This window comes from Nycticebus coucang, chromosome 24, assembly GCF_027406575.1.
Source record: "Nycticebus coucang isolate mNycCou1 chromosome 24, mNycCou1.pri, whole genome shotgun sequence".
Classification (NCBI taxonomy): domain Eukaryota; kingdom Metazoa; phylum Chordata; class Mammalia; order Primates; family Lorisidae; genus Nycticebus; species Nycticebus coucang.
The window spans coordinates 21344964-21360655 of NC_069803.1; the positions used below are offsets into that span (position 1 = coordinate 21344964).

At 42.7% G+C, this 15692-nt stretch overlaps 2 pseudogenes across 1 annotated transcript; both read right to left on the reverse strand.

Moving 5' to 3' along the window:
• LOC128576303 (single-pass membrane and coiled-coil domain-containing protein 1-like) overlaps positions 1–11147 on the reverse strand; it is a 32949-nt pseudogene extending 21802 nt beyond the window's left edge.
• Positions 11148–12964: 1817 nt separating this feature from the next.
• LOC128576325 (elongation factor 1-alpha 1-like) lies at positions 12965–15559 on the reverse strand (annotated as a pseudogene). The gene is made up of 3 exons (XR_008377344.1): positions 15222–15559; positions 14463–15102; positions 12965–13698 (listed from the first exon to the last, which is right to left on the reverse strand). The product of XR_008377344.1 is annotated as an elongation factor 1-alpha 1-like (transcript).
• Between the last annotated feature and the right edge of the window lie 133 nt (positions 15560–15692).

The following is a 15692-nucleotide window of genomic DNA, read 5'->3' on the forward strand; positions in this document are numbered from 1 at the left end:
CAACAGAGTCCATGGTTTTAAATTACACCTCATATATAGCAATCCGCCAATTTGCTGCGTGTCTCCAGCTGTCTGTCCACACCAATAATCCACATGGGGAAAGGTCCAGACCCCTCTTCCTCTCACCTGATGACTTGGGAGAGGTGGGCTACACGTCCATCCCATCCGCCATCATTCTCCACCTCCATGATGTTAGCTCTTGGCTTATTGTTTTTAAAGGAGAATCCTCAAAGGCTCTTTTATATGATTCACATTTACTGAACACCTTCTCATGGCTCTATTATAGGTTGTCTCTTTTAATAGGTTGCTCATTTAGGTTTCTTAATATCTCTTTGAGGGAGATATAACTTAACAAGTGGGAAAACCTGTACTCATAAAGTCATGTAAGTTTCTTAAGTTTACATAATTAGTACATGACAGAACTGGAATTTGAATGTCATTTTATCTCAAAAGTCCACATTCTTTTTGCTTTATCATATTGCTCCTTGAAAGGAAGACTAGATCTCTCTAAAATCACATTTCACTTTCTCTTGGACAGCAGCAAGCAGAGTTGGGCCCACAGATATGTTCAATAGTTTGTTGAAGTGTCCACGGCCAACATGAAAATCCAATTCTGAATGAGCTCTATTTTTGTTGAAAAGGGAAGCTGGACCTCCCAGAAAGATGAATACACTTTCATCTTGCCAAACATAGTCCTTGATGTGGACTGTGGAGGTCTCTCACTGGGATCTTATGCCTGACTTCTAAAACTCCCCCTCCTCAAGTTTGCATGACGTTCTCTGTGTCCAACAATTATAACCACATTTGGTTTCTACTGCCTGATTTATAGAAGTAGCATTGCCCTATTGCCTTCTTCTGCTTGTTTGTGCCTGGGATCACCCTGGCCTCTAACCAGAGGCGTATTGCCCTAGAGAAACAAGTGAACCCATTTCTCTTCTAAGACTACTTTTCTTCTTAGCCAGAGTGAGGAAAAAAAACCTGTGGTAGCCAAATCGATTGCTTTGTCAAGAAAGAAAGGCTAAAAATAATTTCTCTGGCTTGATCTCAGGTCTCAGAACAGACATGCTAAAAGTGTGTTCACAGCCTTGGCCCTTAAGTGGACTAGGAGAAAGGTAATCCTGCCCTCAGGATGCCCCCTTAGGGCTCTAAAATTGGCAGAAGGAGACAGAGAAAGAAACTCTCCTTCATTAGGATCACTCCATATGTTCATATTTTTGGGAACATTTTAATTGCAAACAATTCTGCTCATGTGTCTTCAGACCAAATGACTGCTGTGTGTTGGATTCTTTGTTTTGATTTTTGTTTCAAGAAAGATGGTCATTATAATAGGAAAATTAGAATTTGAAGGTGCTTTCAGACTGCAACTCTCATTATAACCCTCAGTGGAATGTGTGGGGGTGTGTGTGTCTGCAAACTCACTATCTATGTATTGATGTGCTACAACCCCACCTCCAGATGCTGATTAAAATTTAAGTCCCACAGAGAACCATAACTTACCGCCTCCATCATCTTCCTATAAATGCACACACGTTTTGGATTGGATTATTTGGCCAGCTGTTGGGTCATCTGGGGGATGAAGAAAGAGGGTGTGACCTAGAGACAGGGCTTCCCATGAGACTTTCTGCCTGGATGCGGCAGACAGGAGGGGAAACAGGTAGGTTTCAGCCTCCATTTGAGAAAAGACAAATTTCATGTGAGATCCCTGGTAACTGGCTTTGGTCATGGAGAGTCTACTTTTGCTCTCGGACACCTGAACTTGCTACTTTGACTTATTGCCTTTGTTTCCCCGTCTATGGGGAGGGTAGGGCACTGAGGGAGCTGGAGGCTGGCAAGTATGGGAACATGGGAGCGAGGAAGCAGAGGCTGAGTGGCATAGAGAAAAGAGCCTAGACTATGGACTCAGGCTGTAATACCTCAGCCACTTAATATTTGTATGACCTGGGCTAGACTTAACCTTCTAATACTCAAGATCCTCATTTGCAAAATGGAGATAGCTCTTCTCAAGGTCCTTGTGATAATTAGGAAGAATATACACAAAATGGTTGACACATTGTATAAGCCCAAGGACTGCTTGTTATTACTAGTTTTAGGGTTAATCTATACGACAATCTTGTGTAGGTAAGAATACTGGAGTCCAGAGAGGAGGAGTTACTTGTTCCATGTCATCTAGTCAGTTGACAAGAGAACTGGGACTGAAACATAGTGATTCTTTCTCTAAATCACTTCGTCTCCTAAGATTTGCAGCAGTGGGAGGCATTAGAGCTAAAACATACTCTTGTCACTCTTGAGGACTCTACAATTGAATGAATGAAAGACAGATTTATGGGGAAAAAAGGCCACAAGGGGACTTGAATAAGAAATGGGGAAATAAATGTGTACATGTGTGTTTGCCTGGATTCTTAGAATGGGGAAAAGTCTCTGGAGTCAGACCACTGGAGAGCAGCACAGCATGGATTTGGCCCCTAATTGTGGGTAACAGAAGAGGCTTAATTTTCTATTTTAATTTGCCTGGAATTTATAAAGCCTGTAATTTCAGAAGTCATTTTGTCTCACCCTATACATAAGTATGTTCACTTTTATTTTTATTTTTCAGCAACGCAAAGTGTTCTTCCAGTGGAGTCTCAAAACAGGCTGCATGGAACGTGGTGTGTGCACCATTTGTCTCCACCACAGAGGGGACATGACCTTATTGTCCTTTAGGTGACTGGAACTTTCCCCCAAAGTATAAGAAAGCAGATAGGGCAAAGACCTCTTATGCTTGCCAAAGACCTCTTATGCTTTTCCTCCTAGTGCAATGGAGAGCACAGGATAGGGTCTTAGTAAATATTGCTTCATCAAATTACATGTGAATTAAATTCCCTTGTCCTCCTAGTTCATAGGGCCCTTTGGCTGCAGCCAGAAAGACCAATTCAGGAAATGGCTCAGCAATCATTTGGTTTAAGTGCGACCTGAAAAGGTCTCACTGGGGGATGACCTGCTGAAAATCACTTCTCTCCAGCCTGGCTGGTCTCTTGAGAACTGTTGGAACCTCCTTTGAAGTTTTCCAGTCTTATCAGCTGAGATAACACAGCTTTCCTCAGGGACCTCCTGTGACCACGCAGGCACTGCTGACTCTCCCTTTCCAGAGCACTTAGCGCTTGCAGCACACAACTGTGTGGTGTCTCTTAGGATATGCTTATGTCATCATTGTGTGTATTTTGTCCTAGTGATACCTGGAGAATAGCAGCTGTCGTCCTTCACCCTCTGGACCCCCCCACCCAGAGGCCCTCACACAGATACAAGTGGCCTATAATAGGTTCTGACAAGCATTCGTTTAGAGCAGCGGTTCTCAAGCTGTGGGTCATGACCCACAGGAACTGGATTAAAGGGCCGCGGCATTAGGAAGGTTGAGAACCACTGATTTAGAGAATCCTCTAATTCATGGAGGGTGTGGCTACTAACACCTGTGACTAATCATGTTATGAATGACCTTATTTCCATTTGTGATTTTCCTTGGAGGAAGTGTAAAGCCAGTGTAAGTGTATCTCCAGGAAGTGCACATGATTGTAGGGTCTTTACTTTGCGTAACCATTTCCCTGCTGCTTTCTACTTTTCTGTAACTATTTTCTTTCCATCTGTCTCTGTCTCTCTCCCTTGTGTACACCTGTGTCAAGAGGTTATAAATGAATGCATGTGAAATATAAAGTAATCCACTTGAAGGTATCAATGGTTAGAAATAGGCCCCCCATCTTAGCCTGGTCATTTTTCACTACAATAAGAAAAATAAGGCCATGATCCAAAGGACTCTAACAGTGGAAGTTCCGGTAACATGGTGGTTGAACTTGACGTCTTTGTGTCATCCCAGTTTCCCACAAATGTAAATGTCTTTTGTGCCCAGGACTGGGTTTGCTGCCGAAGCTTAGCATGTGAAAGAACGGACAATTCAAGTTTGTTTTTCCTTCATTTGCGTTCATCCTTTTCATCAGCCTTCAGCCCTTGGAGAGCTGTCCCTGGCTGAGTAAGGGTTCAAGGCTATCCACAAAGCAGCTCATTAGGCGGCGCCTGTGGCTCAAGGAGTAGGGCGCCGGTCCCATATGCCAGATGTGGCGGGTTCAAACCTAGCCCCGGCCAAAAACCACAAAGCAGCTCACGTCTGTTTCACTTGTGACCTCATAATAGGGAAAGAAGAGCTTTTTAACGAAGGACATGAGTGACACGGTTTGGTTTCTCCTCTCTTCTCCCCAAACCAGCAGCCCAGACAGAGGAGGCAAGGAGGTATTTGAACAAGAAAATACAAGAGGGACCATGGTTTCATGACAATAGAATCCCCAAATGTTAAAATGTACGTCCTCATCTTATAGACTCAGTCGCTAAGTCAGTCGCTAACTCTGGTCACCAGAACCAAGGCTGATGATCAATGCGTGAAGACTGAGGTGCCTCCCCTGGCTCTACAGCTGCTCCTGCGATAGAGTTCAAATTCAGAATAGAATCCCCTTCCTGCTCCTTCACAATCAATGCTCAGGGCTCTTGTTGCTCTTTCAAGGCCCTGACTCAAGTCTCCACCCCCTCAGGGAACACTGGGAATCTGCATTTTAACAAGCACTCTAGGTGACACCTGGGCACATTCAAGACTGAGAATGGCAGGGCTAAGGGGTCTGCCCCAGACAGGGCTAGGACTCTGAGGAACAGGCTGGCTCACCTCTCACTAGTGGGGCTGACATAACACAGAGCTTGGGGAAAGACTATCAGGACTGGGACATCCCCCAGGACCAGAAGTATTTGCAAACAAAACCTTCCATATGCCCATGTGTGTTGAGAAACCCTGGTTTACTTTCTTAATATTGGGTTAAAAGCCTAGTTTTGCCGTGTGCTTACATAGGCCCAAATCCCCTGACCCCCTTCTACACACTTTCAGTCTTCTGTAGCTCTCACCCTTTGTTTACTCTTCTCTTAACTCCCACCAAGAGAGGAAGTTAACATCCTCCTTCCTGTGGGTAATAAACAAATAGGGATTACAATGACCACAGGGTGGCCATTCTCCAACACTGGCTTTAATTAATGACGCCTTGCAGATAACTGTTGGTGCCTACCCAGGCACACTTGTTTTCATTTGTCCAACTTGCATCAGATTATGAGAACCAACTTTTCTTCCTTTCTTAAAATCAGTTGTCCCTCCCACTCAGAGGCGACCACACGATGGTACATGCATGCCCATTTCAACAACAGGTGCATCATTCCCACCAAGGGAGCCGATTCCTGCCTCCACAGGCTTGGTCTGTAAGGGGCAGATTATGCGGGGAAAGAAGACAGAATGTGAGAGTAGGGGAGGGAGAAGTGGAGAGTAGAAGGGAGAAGACTCAGTTTCTCCTCTGAGGCTAATTAGATGATTGGAGAGAGAAGGTTGCCCAGTGAGGTTGAGAGCCACAGGCTGTTGCCCAGGGAAGGCTGAAGCTGTTTTGTTCTCAGGCACAGATGGAATTATCTCTCTATTCATGACCTTGATAAGCTGATCTACATAAGTAGACATCATAAGAGGTTTGTTGGTGGGCTGAGGGCTTTACAGCATAGACAGAAAGATGCATACATGAAAACCTTCATGCCCGCATGTGTTCATACATGATTTCCTTCATGTATGTATGAAAGGCACAAGAGCATACATAGTTACACTCAGGCACACAAACATAAAGATCACATAAATACAAACCCATACGCATATGTAATCATACATATAGTGCATGTACTGACGTGCCATCTCATACACATGGATGTATGTTGGCACGTGTATGTTCCTGTTAGTTCTAAACACGGGTATGAAGGGGTACATTGACTCACATGCACCAATCAGAATTAAATGGGGGAATTGCCTATGGCATGGTGCCCATTTGACTCATTGGAGGCCATGATGAGCCAGGGATGAGGCTGTAACAGGAGGGCAGTGGCCAAGTGTCCTGGTCCTCACAGGTACACAGCAGCTTCACAAAAAAGTCTTATGGATGGATTCCATGGCTCACCTTACTGACGTGTGCCGAGATTTGATTATGAAAGCCTTAGAAAAATTATCTCCCTCCTAGCCTTTAGTGCTAATGCCTGGAGTTTCTTGGTGCTTCTTGGTTGTGCTTATGTAGCCTTCCTGTTGTCCTGACTCCCTACTCCCAGAACTCTGACTCACAATCAAATGAACAATCTCTTTTCCCTTACTTCTTCAAAAGAAAATGACAGGTGCACAGTAGTCATCTGGGCTTGACTTCTTTGGAAAAGAAGCGTATGACCTTGGCATGGGGAGAGATTGAATGCCCCGTCTGTAGGCTTTGGAGGCTTGGAGGTGATGCCCAGGGCTTTCTAAAGCACCCCTGGCATCTCAGCCAGACTGCCCCGAAGAGGGTTCTTGATCTTCATTACAGTGGTAGGGAAGCCTGGGATGTCATGATAGGGTCCAGGCAATGACTGTGGATGTGCCCATGGTTTATTAACATCATCAGTAAAAGGAATGCATAGCCTATCTTTGCTTGCTTGATCAAGGTGAAACAAATAAAACTATGCATATGTTCTCTGGGTTGCTGGAGGAAGGGTGCACCTGCACCCCATGCCCCAGGAATTAATATCTCTGCTTAAGCAACAAGAGGCTTGAAGGAGCCCAGGAACAGTTGCCCTTTTCCTTTCCCCATGGAGCTCTTGGTGGTAATAAACTCGTCTTCATTCCCCTCACTCTTGTTGTTGATTTCAGCATATACCACTCCGTGTTAGAGGAGGGGGGACAAGGAACTGAGTTGTTATTAATAGTTTTGAACTATTAATCCCGTCCTTCTGCTGCTTCTCTCCCCTGGCCTTTCTCTGTTGTTCTTCTCCCTTACTTCTCTTCTTCTATACCTCATGACCACCAGGATCGTTGGAGAGCTGCTGCCTTTGCAGTCATACCCCACTCAGAATTTCTAGGCCTACAGCCCCCCTCCACCCCCTGTGCCCACTTTGACATAAACCACTTCTCAGCCCATCTTCTGAGGAGGGGTGAGGTGGTACCATCAGGTATTTAGTTCCAGGAGTGACTATACTGATGGATTTCAGGGAATTAACTTCCAAATCTTTCACACACTGCTCATATCCACTTTCCTTAGCACTCATTTGTCCCAATGGCCCCTTTCTCTCACTCCTCTCTCCCAAATTTTATTCTGGTCCAGTGTTCTGGAATGCAAATATCTCTAGGGAGTCAAATCTCCTGTATTAATCAAAACACTAGAAACTCACAGGACGGCTTCTTCTCTTTACTGATCCATGTATTTTTCTCTTAGACGTGAAGCTTGGTGTTAGAAATGAGCGTGTTAGCCCTTTGGGGAAGGGATGGGGAATGATGATGAGCAATGACAATTCTCTTTTGAGGTGACATCTCTCTCTCAACTATTGTCAAAGATGTTTAGCTGTTGTGGGGGAAGGTGGTTGGAACAAAACACAGGTCAAAAATATTGAGTGCTAAAAATGCTCTTTTTCCCATAAGTTTAATAACAAACAATAGTATTCTCAATGCTCATTCCTGGGAAGTGTCATTATCTGGGAATAAAAGTACCTTGGAACAGCATAAACAAGACAGGTTATAGGCATGGATGCTATTAATGGCAGTGTTTTTGATGATTCACAAATGATAAGATATGTGATAGAGTTTCATCTGATTTCTGTTAAATTCAGTGTCCTATTCTATGAGTTAGCCTAAAACTTATTTTAATCAAATTAAAATCTCTTTTCCTTTATTGCTTCAAAAGAAAATGACAGGTGCACAGATGTCATCATGGGCTGGACTTCTTTGGAAAAGGGCATATGACCTTGGCCTAGGGAGAGATTAAATGCCCCATCTGGGGGGCAAACTATTTAGTCTGGTTAATCAGTTCTCAGATTATTTGTTCCTATGAAATGCTTAATATTTTCTAATTCCGATTAGTAAAAAATAAAATGATACTGTAGCGATAACAAAAAGTTCCTTTTGGGTCTCGCCTGTGGCTCAAAGGAGTAGGGTGCCAGCCCTATATACTGGAGGTGGCGAGTTCAAACCCAGCCCCGGCCAAAAAAAAAAAAACTGTAAAAAAAAAAAAAATTCCTTTTACCAGTATATATCTTTCTCTTTCATTAAATATATGGCAAAAATACTAATCATAATGTCTTGCAAAATTAATGGCATTATTTAGAAAATTACATACATAATTCTTATTTAATGATTTTCAAAAGCTGAGAAACAGATTCAACCCACATGGAGCCACATTTACCAAAGGACTAACAGGAATTTTAAACTTCTGGCTCCATAAATAGCACTTTTTTCCCTTTTTGCTACAAATTGCACTGCATTATTACAAATTAAGTAGTGAGAAATAGCACATAGATTTATTATTGTTTTTATAAATTATAAAAATGATTTTATTAGTTTTATATCAGTTAAATCTTGATTGACTATGTTTAGTATTATACCTTTAAAAAAACAAGGTCTACAATATATTGTGCATCGAGTTTAAAAACATTTCTGAAATGTATATTCATTCATTTTTTTTAATTGAAAAACGAAGTCAGACTTTTTATAAGGGGAAGTGAGTCTAATTGGGCTGATTATTTCACAGCAATGGCCAATGTTGTTAATTAGGCTGCAGAGCAAACATTTCTCCATTATGAGTACATAAATCTATATGTAAAGGTTCTGATGAAATAAAAGTCATTTCTGGAAAAAGGATATACTTTCAAAGATGTATTAAAATTAACAATATTTTTAATATTTTCAAATCTGTCACATGTCTAAGCATCTTGTACTAAGCAATGTGCATTTAATGGGAAAAAAACTAATGAGTATAATTAATAGCAACTTAGTACATTTGAGTAAAGTCTTTTTTATATTTCCCAGGGGTAGAGAAAGTGAATGATTCTAATAAATAAAAAAAAAAATACAAAGTAAATATGTGAAAATTTACACACACAGACACACACACCCCTTTCTAATTCAGCTGGTTCCCAACTCTTTGCTTTCAGCAAAGGTAAAGAAGAACTTGATGAAACTGTCAGATGATAGATCACTGAAAATAACTTCAAATAAGAGTTCCCCAAGTGATTTCCAGCTTATACGAGGGATTTCAAAAATGATGTTGCTATAACAAAATTCTTTTCAATTCCATCTCTTTCAAAGGAACAAATCCTTTGAGTGCTAACATCTACTAACATGTCAGGCTGTAATAGGGGAATGTAAACCACGGATGGGAATCTTTAGGAAGGCATGTGAGCAGTAACACTTGAACACGGTTTGTCTGAAAGGTCCCTTTCCGCTCTGACAACCTGTGACTGCCATTTGGCGCCTGTGTCCCTCTCACACACCTCAAGCTCCCTTCTCCCCAGGCTGCTCATAGCCTCAGCCAGCCCCACTGTCAAGGCTCCCAGGAGCCACCTGCCTCTATGCATAGGCCACTTTGTGCCCTATTCCCCTCCCCACTCTTCTCATCCCAACACTCCCCTCTCAGCTCCACCTCGTCACATGTTTTCTAGCCATATTTATGTTAAGGAACAAATGATGGGCAACTTAGAATCTCCAAGGCTTCCAACTTCCATCTACCAGGATAGAGAAGCTTTGGAGAGCATTCCTGGCCAGCCTCAACACATAGGGCGGGCCATTCCTACTTTCCTCTAGTCCCCCTGGGCTGATCTCATGTTCTGTGGATGAAAGTCACCACCCAAAGCCCCAGACCCAGGCCACTTGGACACACAATCTTTTCTGTCCCCGTCTCCCACCTAGCCCTCCTTGACTCCTGAGTACTGTGGCAGCAGCAACCCTCCTATATCTGAAACCCCTTGTCTGAATTCTCCCTTGCCATATGTAAAACCTACCCCCCCCACCATTAAGGACAGAGCTTTTCTGGAGGTCTCTGGAGTGGTGGCTGTTTATTTCCCCTCATCCTTTAGACAACTGAATGTGGAGATGAGACCGAGGTTCTTCCTCTTCCTTATCATTCCTCCTGATCTGTTCCCTCTTCCCTCTGAACACGTGGCTTGAGCTTTATCGCTTTAGCTTCTGCCCACCCACTTTTATGCTTCCTTTCTCCACTTAACTTCTAATCCCAGATTTCTACCCCCATTTTTAACGAGTATAGCTCTCAGTTTAGTTCTCTGCAATGTTATTCCTATCTTAATGCTTCGTGATTTCTGTATATACAGATATAATCCCTTTAACTGTTGACCTTCTGGTTCCTTAAATTTCTTTTCTTCATAATGTAGCCTCCGTTCTACGTTGCCACTTGACCTCATGGCTGCACTTTGCTCTGTCTTTATTAATACAGCCCACTTTCCAACCTCACCTTTTATTTTTCTAGTTCGTTCCCTCTAGTATTCTAACGTCAATAAACTCTTGATACTCTCCTATATACTTGGCTTAAAACACATTACTATAATCATTCTGACCTTCCTTTGTGTACACTCTCAACTTCTCTATCCCTCTTGAGCACTCGCAGGAGAGCCAAGATCCCAAACCAGCTTTCCATGACGGCTGCACCAACATCTCTACATTCAGCCATTCCTAAATAGAGAAAAAGATGGAATCATTCTTATGCTTTTACTCTCAATTTATGACCACAAACTTGAAGCTGAATTACAATGTTCCTCAGCATTCATACTATACTTCACCTAATCGCTGCTCTCTTAAAACCTTCAGCATATAGGACCAGTGTGGTGTGTCACGCCTGGAATCCTAGAATCTGAGAAGCCAAGGTGGGAGGATCACTTGGGTTCTGGAGTTGGAGACTGTCCTGAGCAAAGTGAGACCCTGTTCCTACTGCAAATGGAAAAATTACCCGGGTGTGGTGGTGTGCACTTGTAGTCTCATTTACTTGGGGACACTGAGGCAGGAGGATCGCCTGAACCTAGGAGTTTAGGTCACTGGGAGCTAGGCTGAGGCCATGGCACTCTAGCCTGGGTGACAGAGCAATAATCTGTCTCAAAACAACAACAACAACAAAACCTTGATCACCTGTTCCTTCTCCATCATTCTCAGCTAACAGCATTGCCTTCCAATTCACTAATACATGACCTCCACATGTTCCCACCACCACACCATCCACCTGCCAGCATCTGCACCCATAAGCTTTCCAATCCCGAGTGTCAGCAGAGATGAAATGTCCATGTTCCTCTCCAAGGCCATCTCTACGACACTCCACCATCCCTCCCTCACCTACCGAAGGATATTGTTCCAGCCATTTTCACCTCTTTGCCTGTGCCATCCATATTTTCCTTTCTATTGAATGATTATCATCACTGAACCATGACGATGCTACTGTTTCTTCTATCTTAAAGCTTTCTAAAGCCACCAAGGTGTCCTACAGTCTGTGAATGGGTAAATGCATTGTGGTACATCCAGATAATGGAACATTATTCAGTGCTAAAAGGAAATGAGCTATGAAGCCACAAAAATACACTGAACCTTAAATGCTTGTAAGTAAGTGAAAGGAGCCAATCTGAAAATGAGCTGGTGTGATATATCAACATCCTTAAAAATGTAAAGCTACGAGAAAATAACAAGATCAGTGGTTTCAAGGAGTGGGGATGAATCAGTGGTGCAGAGAGGATTTTTAAGGCAGTAAAACTACTTCGAATGGTGGATGCATGTCTTTATACATTTGTCCAAACCCATGGAATGTATAACACCAAGAATGTGCCTTAGGTCACCTACGGACTATGGACTCTGGGCAATAATGATGCATCAGTGTAGGTTCATTGCCTGTAGCAAATGGATCACTCGATGGGAGGTGTTGATAATGTGGGAGGCTGTGGATGTGTATGGGGATGTTTGGGGCAAGGGGTAGATGCGATCTCTCTGCAATTCTGTACCATTTTGCCACCAACCTAAAACTGCTCTAAAACATAACATCTTTAAAGAAAGATCTTTTGATCTCATCCCCTCTCCTATTTCTCTGACCCACCTTTTATTAAAAATCCTCATACGATCACCCTCTACCCACTGTCTCCAATTCTTGTCCTGTTTTCTCTTAACCCCATGGCAAACAAGATTTTGCCTTCAACTCCTCCACTGAAACATTCTTGTTTAAGGTCAAAGGGACCTCAATGTTGCTAAATCCATAATCGATTCTTAAACTTCATATTTGACCTTTCAGTAAACATTCCACAGCTATTCATTTCCTGCTCCTGAAAAACTTTCATCCTGTGATTTCTTAGGCACCACGCACTCTTGTTTTTCCTTCTGCTTTGCTGGTCGTATATTAATATTCAGCCCTTTTTCTATTTTCTCCTCTTCTTTCTTGTCTCTTATTATTGGAGCACCTCGGGGCTCAATGCTTGGACCTCGTTTCTTCCCTAATATGCTCACTGCCTAGATGATCTCACCCTTTCCCATAGCCTCAGATTCCAGGTAGGTGCTTATGACTTTTATCTCCAGCATAGATATTGCCTCTTAACTCCTGGCTTCATACAAGCACCCATGCAACAGTGATGTCTACTGTAAATAGCAAGCTCAACATTTCCAAATGACATCCTCTTCCCAAAGCTTTCTTGCTGCCCTTTCTTCTCAAAAGCTTACAGCAACTTCGCCGAAAAACTTGAGCACCAAAAAACTTGAGCACCATCCTTGATTCCACATCCTGCCTGCTGTGAAATCATGGTATTTCTTCCCTTAAAATACAGAGGGTGCCAACACAATGTGTACAGATTTTAAGAGATCTTGTCGGAAGTAAAATCGATCATCCCCCCAAACTGTATGAATTGTAGGTAAAATCGATGTGTATAGCATGTCTAGGTACACTTGAACAGTAATAGTAACTTCCATTCAACTTCAAAAAGTGATACATAGATAACAACTCTTAAACTATGTGTGAATTTTTTTGGCTTCCTCTGTATATTCAGCGTCTGGTCTCCTCCCACCAACTCTTCTGCCCTCACCTTGATTTTTTTAACCCATGTACCATTTTTAAGGCAGTAAAACTACTTGTCTACTCGTTAAACTTTGTTTTTTTGTTTTTTTCTCGTTAAACTTTGTTTTAATGGGTCTCAAAATTCTGTGACAGATTTTTGGTCATGTTGTTTCCATTAAAAAGTATTGATTTTAAAAACTAATAACTTAAAACTGATACACAAAAAAGAAACAAATGGTCCACAAAACATTTTCCTTTCCTTCTGAAGGTTTTATGATGCACTGTTATCATTAACCAGTCTTTTACTATTAAACTTAAATGGCCAATTGAAACAAACAGTTCTGAGACTGTTCTTCCACCACTGATTAAGACTCGGGTAGCAGGTATTAGAGATAATGTTCAAAGCCTTCTGAGCTTTCTGGGCAGACTTGGTGACCTTGCCAGCTCCAGCAGCCTTCTTGTCCACTGCTTTGATAACACCAACAGCAACTGTCTGTCTCATGTCACGAACAGCAAAATGACCCAGAGGAGGATAATCTGAGAAGCTCTCAACACACATGGGTTTGCCAGGAACCATATCAACAATGGCGGCGTCACCAGATTTCAGGAATTTAGGGCCATCTTCCAACTTCTTACAAGAGCGAAGGTCAATCTTTTCCTTCAGCTCATCAAACTTGGAGGCAATGTAAGCTGTGTGACAATCCAGTACAGGAGGATAGCCAGCACTAATTTGGCCTGGATGGTTCAGGATAATCACCTGAGCAGTGAAGTCAGTTGCTTCCATCGGTGGGTCATTTTTGCTATTACCAGCAACATTGCCATGATGAGCATCTTTGACAGACACATTCTTTTTTTTTTTTATGACTGTGTTCTAAAACTTTATTTACAAAAACAGACAGTAGGCCAATTTGGCCTGTGGGCTGTACTTTTCTGGCCCCTGATCTGAACTTTTTTTTTTTTTTATTGTTAAATCATAGCCGTGTACATTAGTGCAATCAAGGGGTACAATGTGCGGGTTTCATATACAATCTGAAATATTCTCATCAAACTGTTCAATGTAGCCTTCATGGCATTTTCTTAGTTACTGTATGTAGGCATTTGTATTCTGCATTTAGTGAGTTTCGCCTGTACCCATACTAAGATACACCATAGATGTGGCCCCACCCATTACCCTCCCTCCACCAAAACCTCCCGCCTCCCTTCCCCTTCCTTGGCCCTTTCCCTATAGTCTTGTGCTATAGTTGGGTTATAGCCTTCATGTGAAAGCTATAATTTAGCTTCATAGCAGAGCTGAGTACATAGGATACTTTTTCTTCCATTCCTGAGATACTTTGCTAAGAAGAATATGTTCCAGCTCCATCCATGTAAACATGAAAGAGGTAAAGTCTCCATCTTTCTTTAAGGCTGCATAATATTCCATGGTATACATGTACCACAATTTGCTAGTCCATTCGTGGATCGATGGACACTTGGGCTTCTTCCATGACTTAGCGATTATGAATTGGGCTGCAATAAACATTCTGGTATAGATGTCTTTGTTATATTGTGACTTTTGGTTTTTGGGGTATAAACCTAGTAAAGGAATTATAGGATGGAATGGCAGACAGACACATTCTTGACGTTGAAGCCCACGTTGTCTCCTGGAAAAGCTTCGCTCAAAGCTTCATGGTGCATTTCAACAGACTTTACTTCAGTTGCAACATTAACTGGAGCAAAGGTGACCCCCATGCCAGGTTTGAGAACACCAGTCTCCACTCGGCCCACAGGGACAGTACCAATACCACCAATTTTGTAGACATCCTGCAGAGGCAGACGCAAGGGCTTGTCAGTTGGACGAGTTGGTGGCAGAATGCAATCCAGAGCTTTCAAGCAGCATGGTTCCACTGGCATTGCCATCCTTCCGGGTGACTGTCCATCCCTTGAACCAAGGCATGTTTGCACTTGGCTCCAACATGTTGTCACCATTCCAACCAGAAATTGGCACGAATGCTACAGTGTCAGGGTTGTAGCCAATTTTCTTAATGTAAGTGCTGACTTGTTTAACGATTTCCTCATATCTCTTCTGGCTGTAGGGCGGCTCAGTGGAATCCGTCTTGTTAACACCAACAGTTAGTTGTTTCACACCCACTGTGTAAGCCAGAAGGGCATGCTCACAGGTCTGCCCATTCTTTGAGATACCAACTTCAAATTCACCAACACCAGCAGCAACAATCAGGACAGCACAGTCAGCCTGAGATGTACCTGTAATCATGTTTTTTTTTTTTTTTTTTTTTTGTGGTTTTTGGCTGAGGCTGGGTTTGAACCCACCACCTCCAGCATATGGGACTGGCGCCCTATCTCTTTGAGCCACAGGCGCCGCCCTGTAATCATGTTTTTAATAAAGTCTATGTGTCCTGGGGGCATCAATGATAGTATTTGCTGGTCTCAAATTTCCACAGGGAGATATCAGTGGTGATACCACGCTCACGTTCAGCCTTCAGTTTATCCAAGACCCAGGCGTACTTGAAGGAGCTCTTTCCCATCTCAGCAGCCTCCTTCTCAAATTTTTCAATGGTTCTCTTGTCAATGCCACGACACTTGTAGATCAGATGGCCAGTAGTGGTGGACTTGCCCAAATCTACGTGTCCAATGACAATGATGCTGATATGAGTCTTTTCCTTCCCCATTTTGGATTGTATGGGCGGTTTTCACAACACCTGTGTTCTGGTGGCAAACCCGTTGCAAAAAAGCCCTCACCTTAATGTTGCTTGGATTTTTGCACTAGACTCCTAATGCCACCTTTGCTCCCATTTTCACCTAGCCCCTTGTAGTCTATTCTCAATGCAACAGCCAGAATCAACT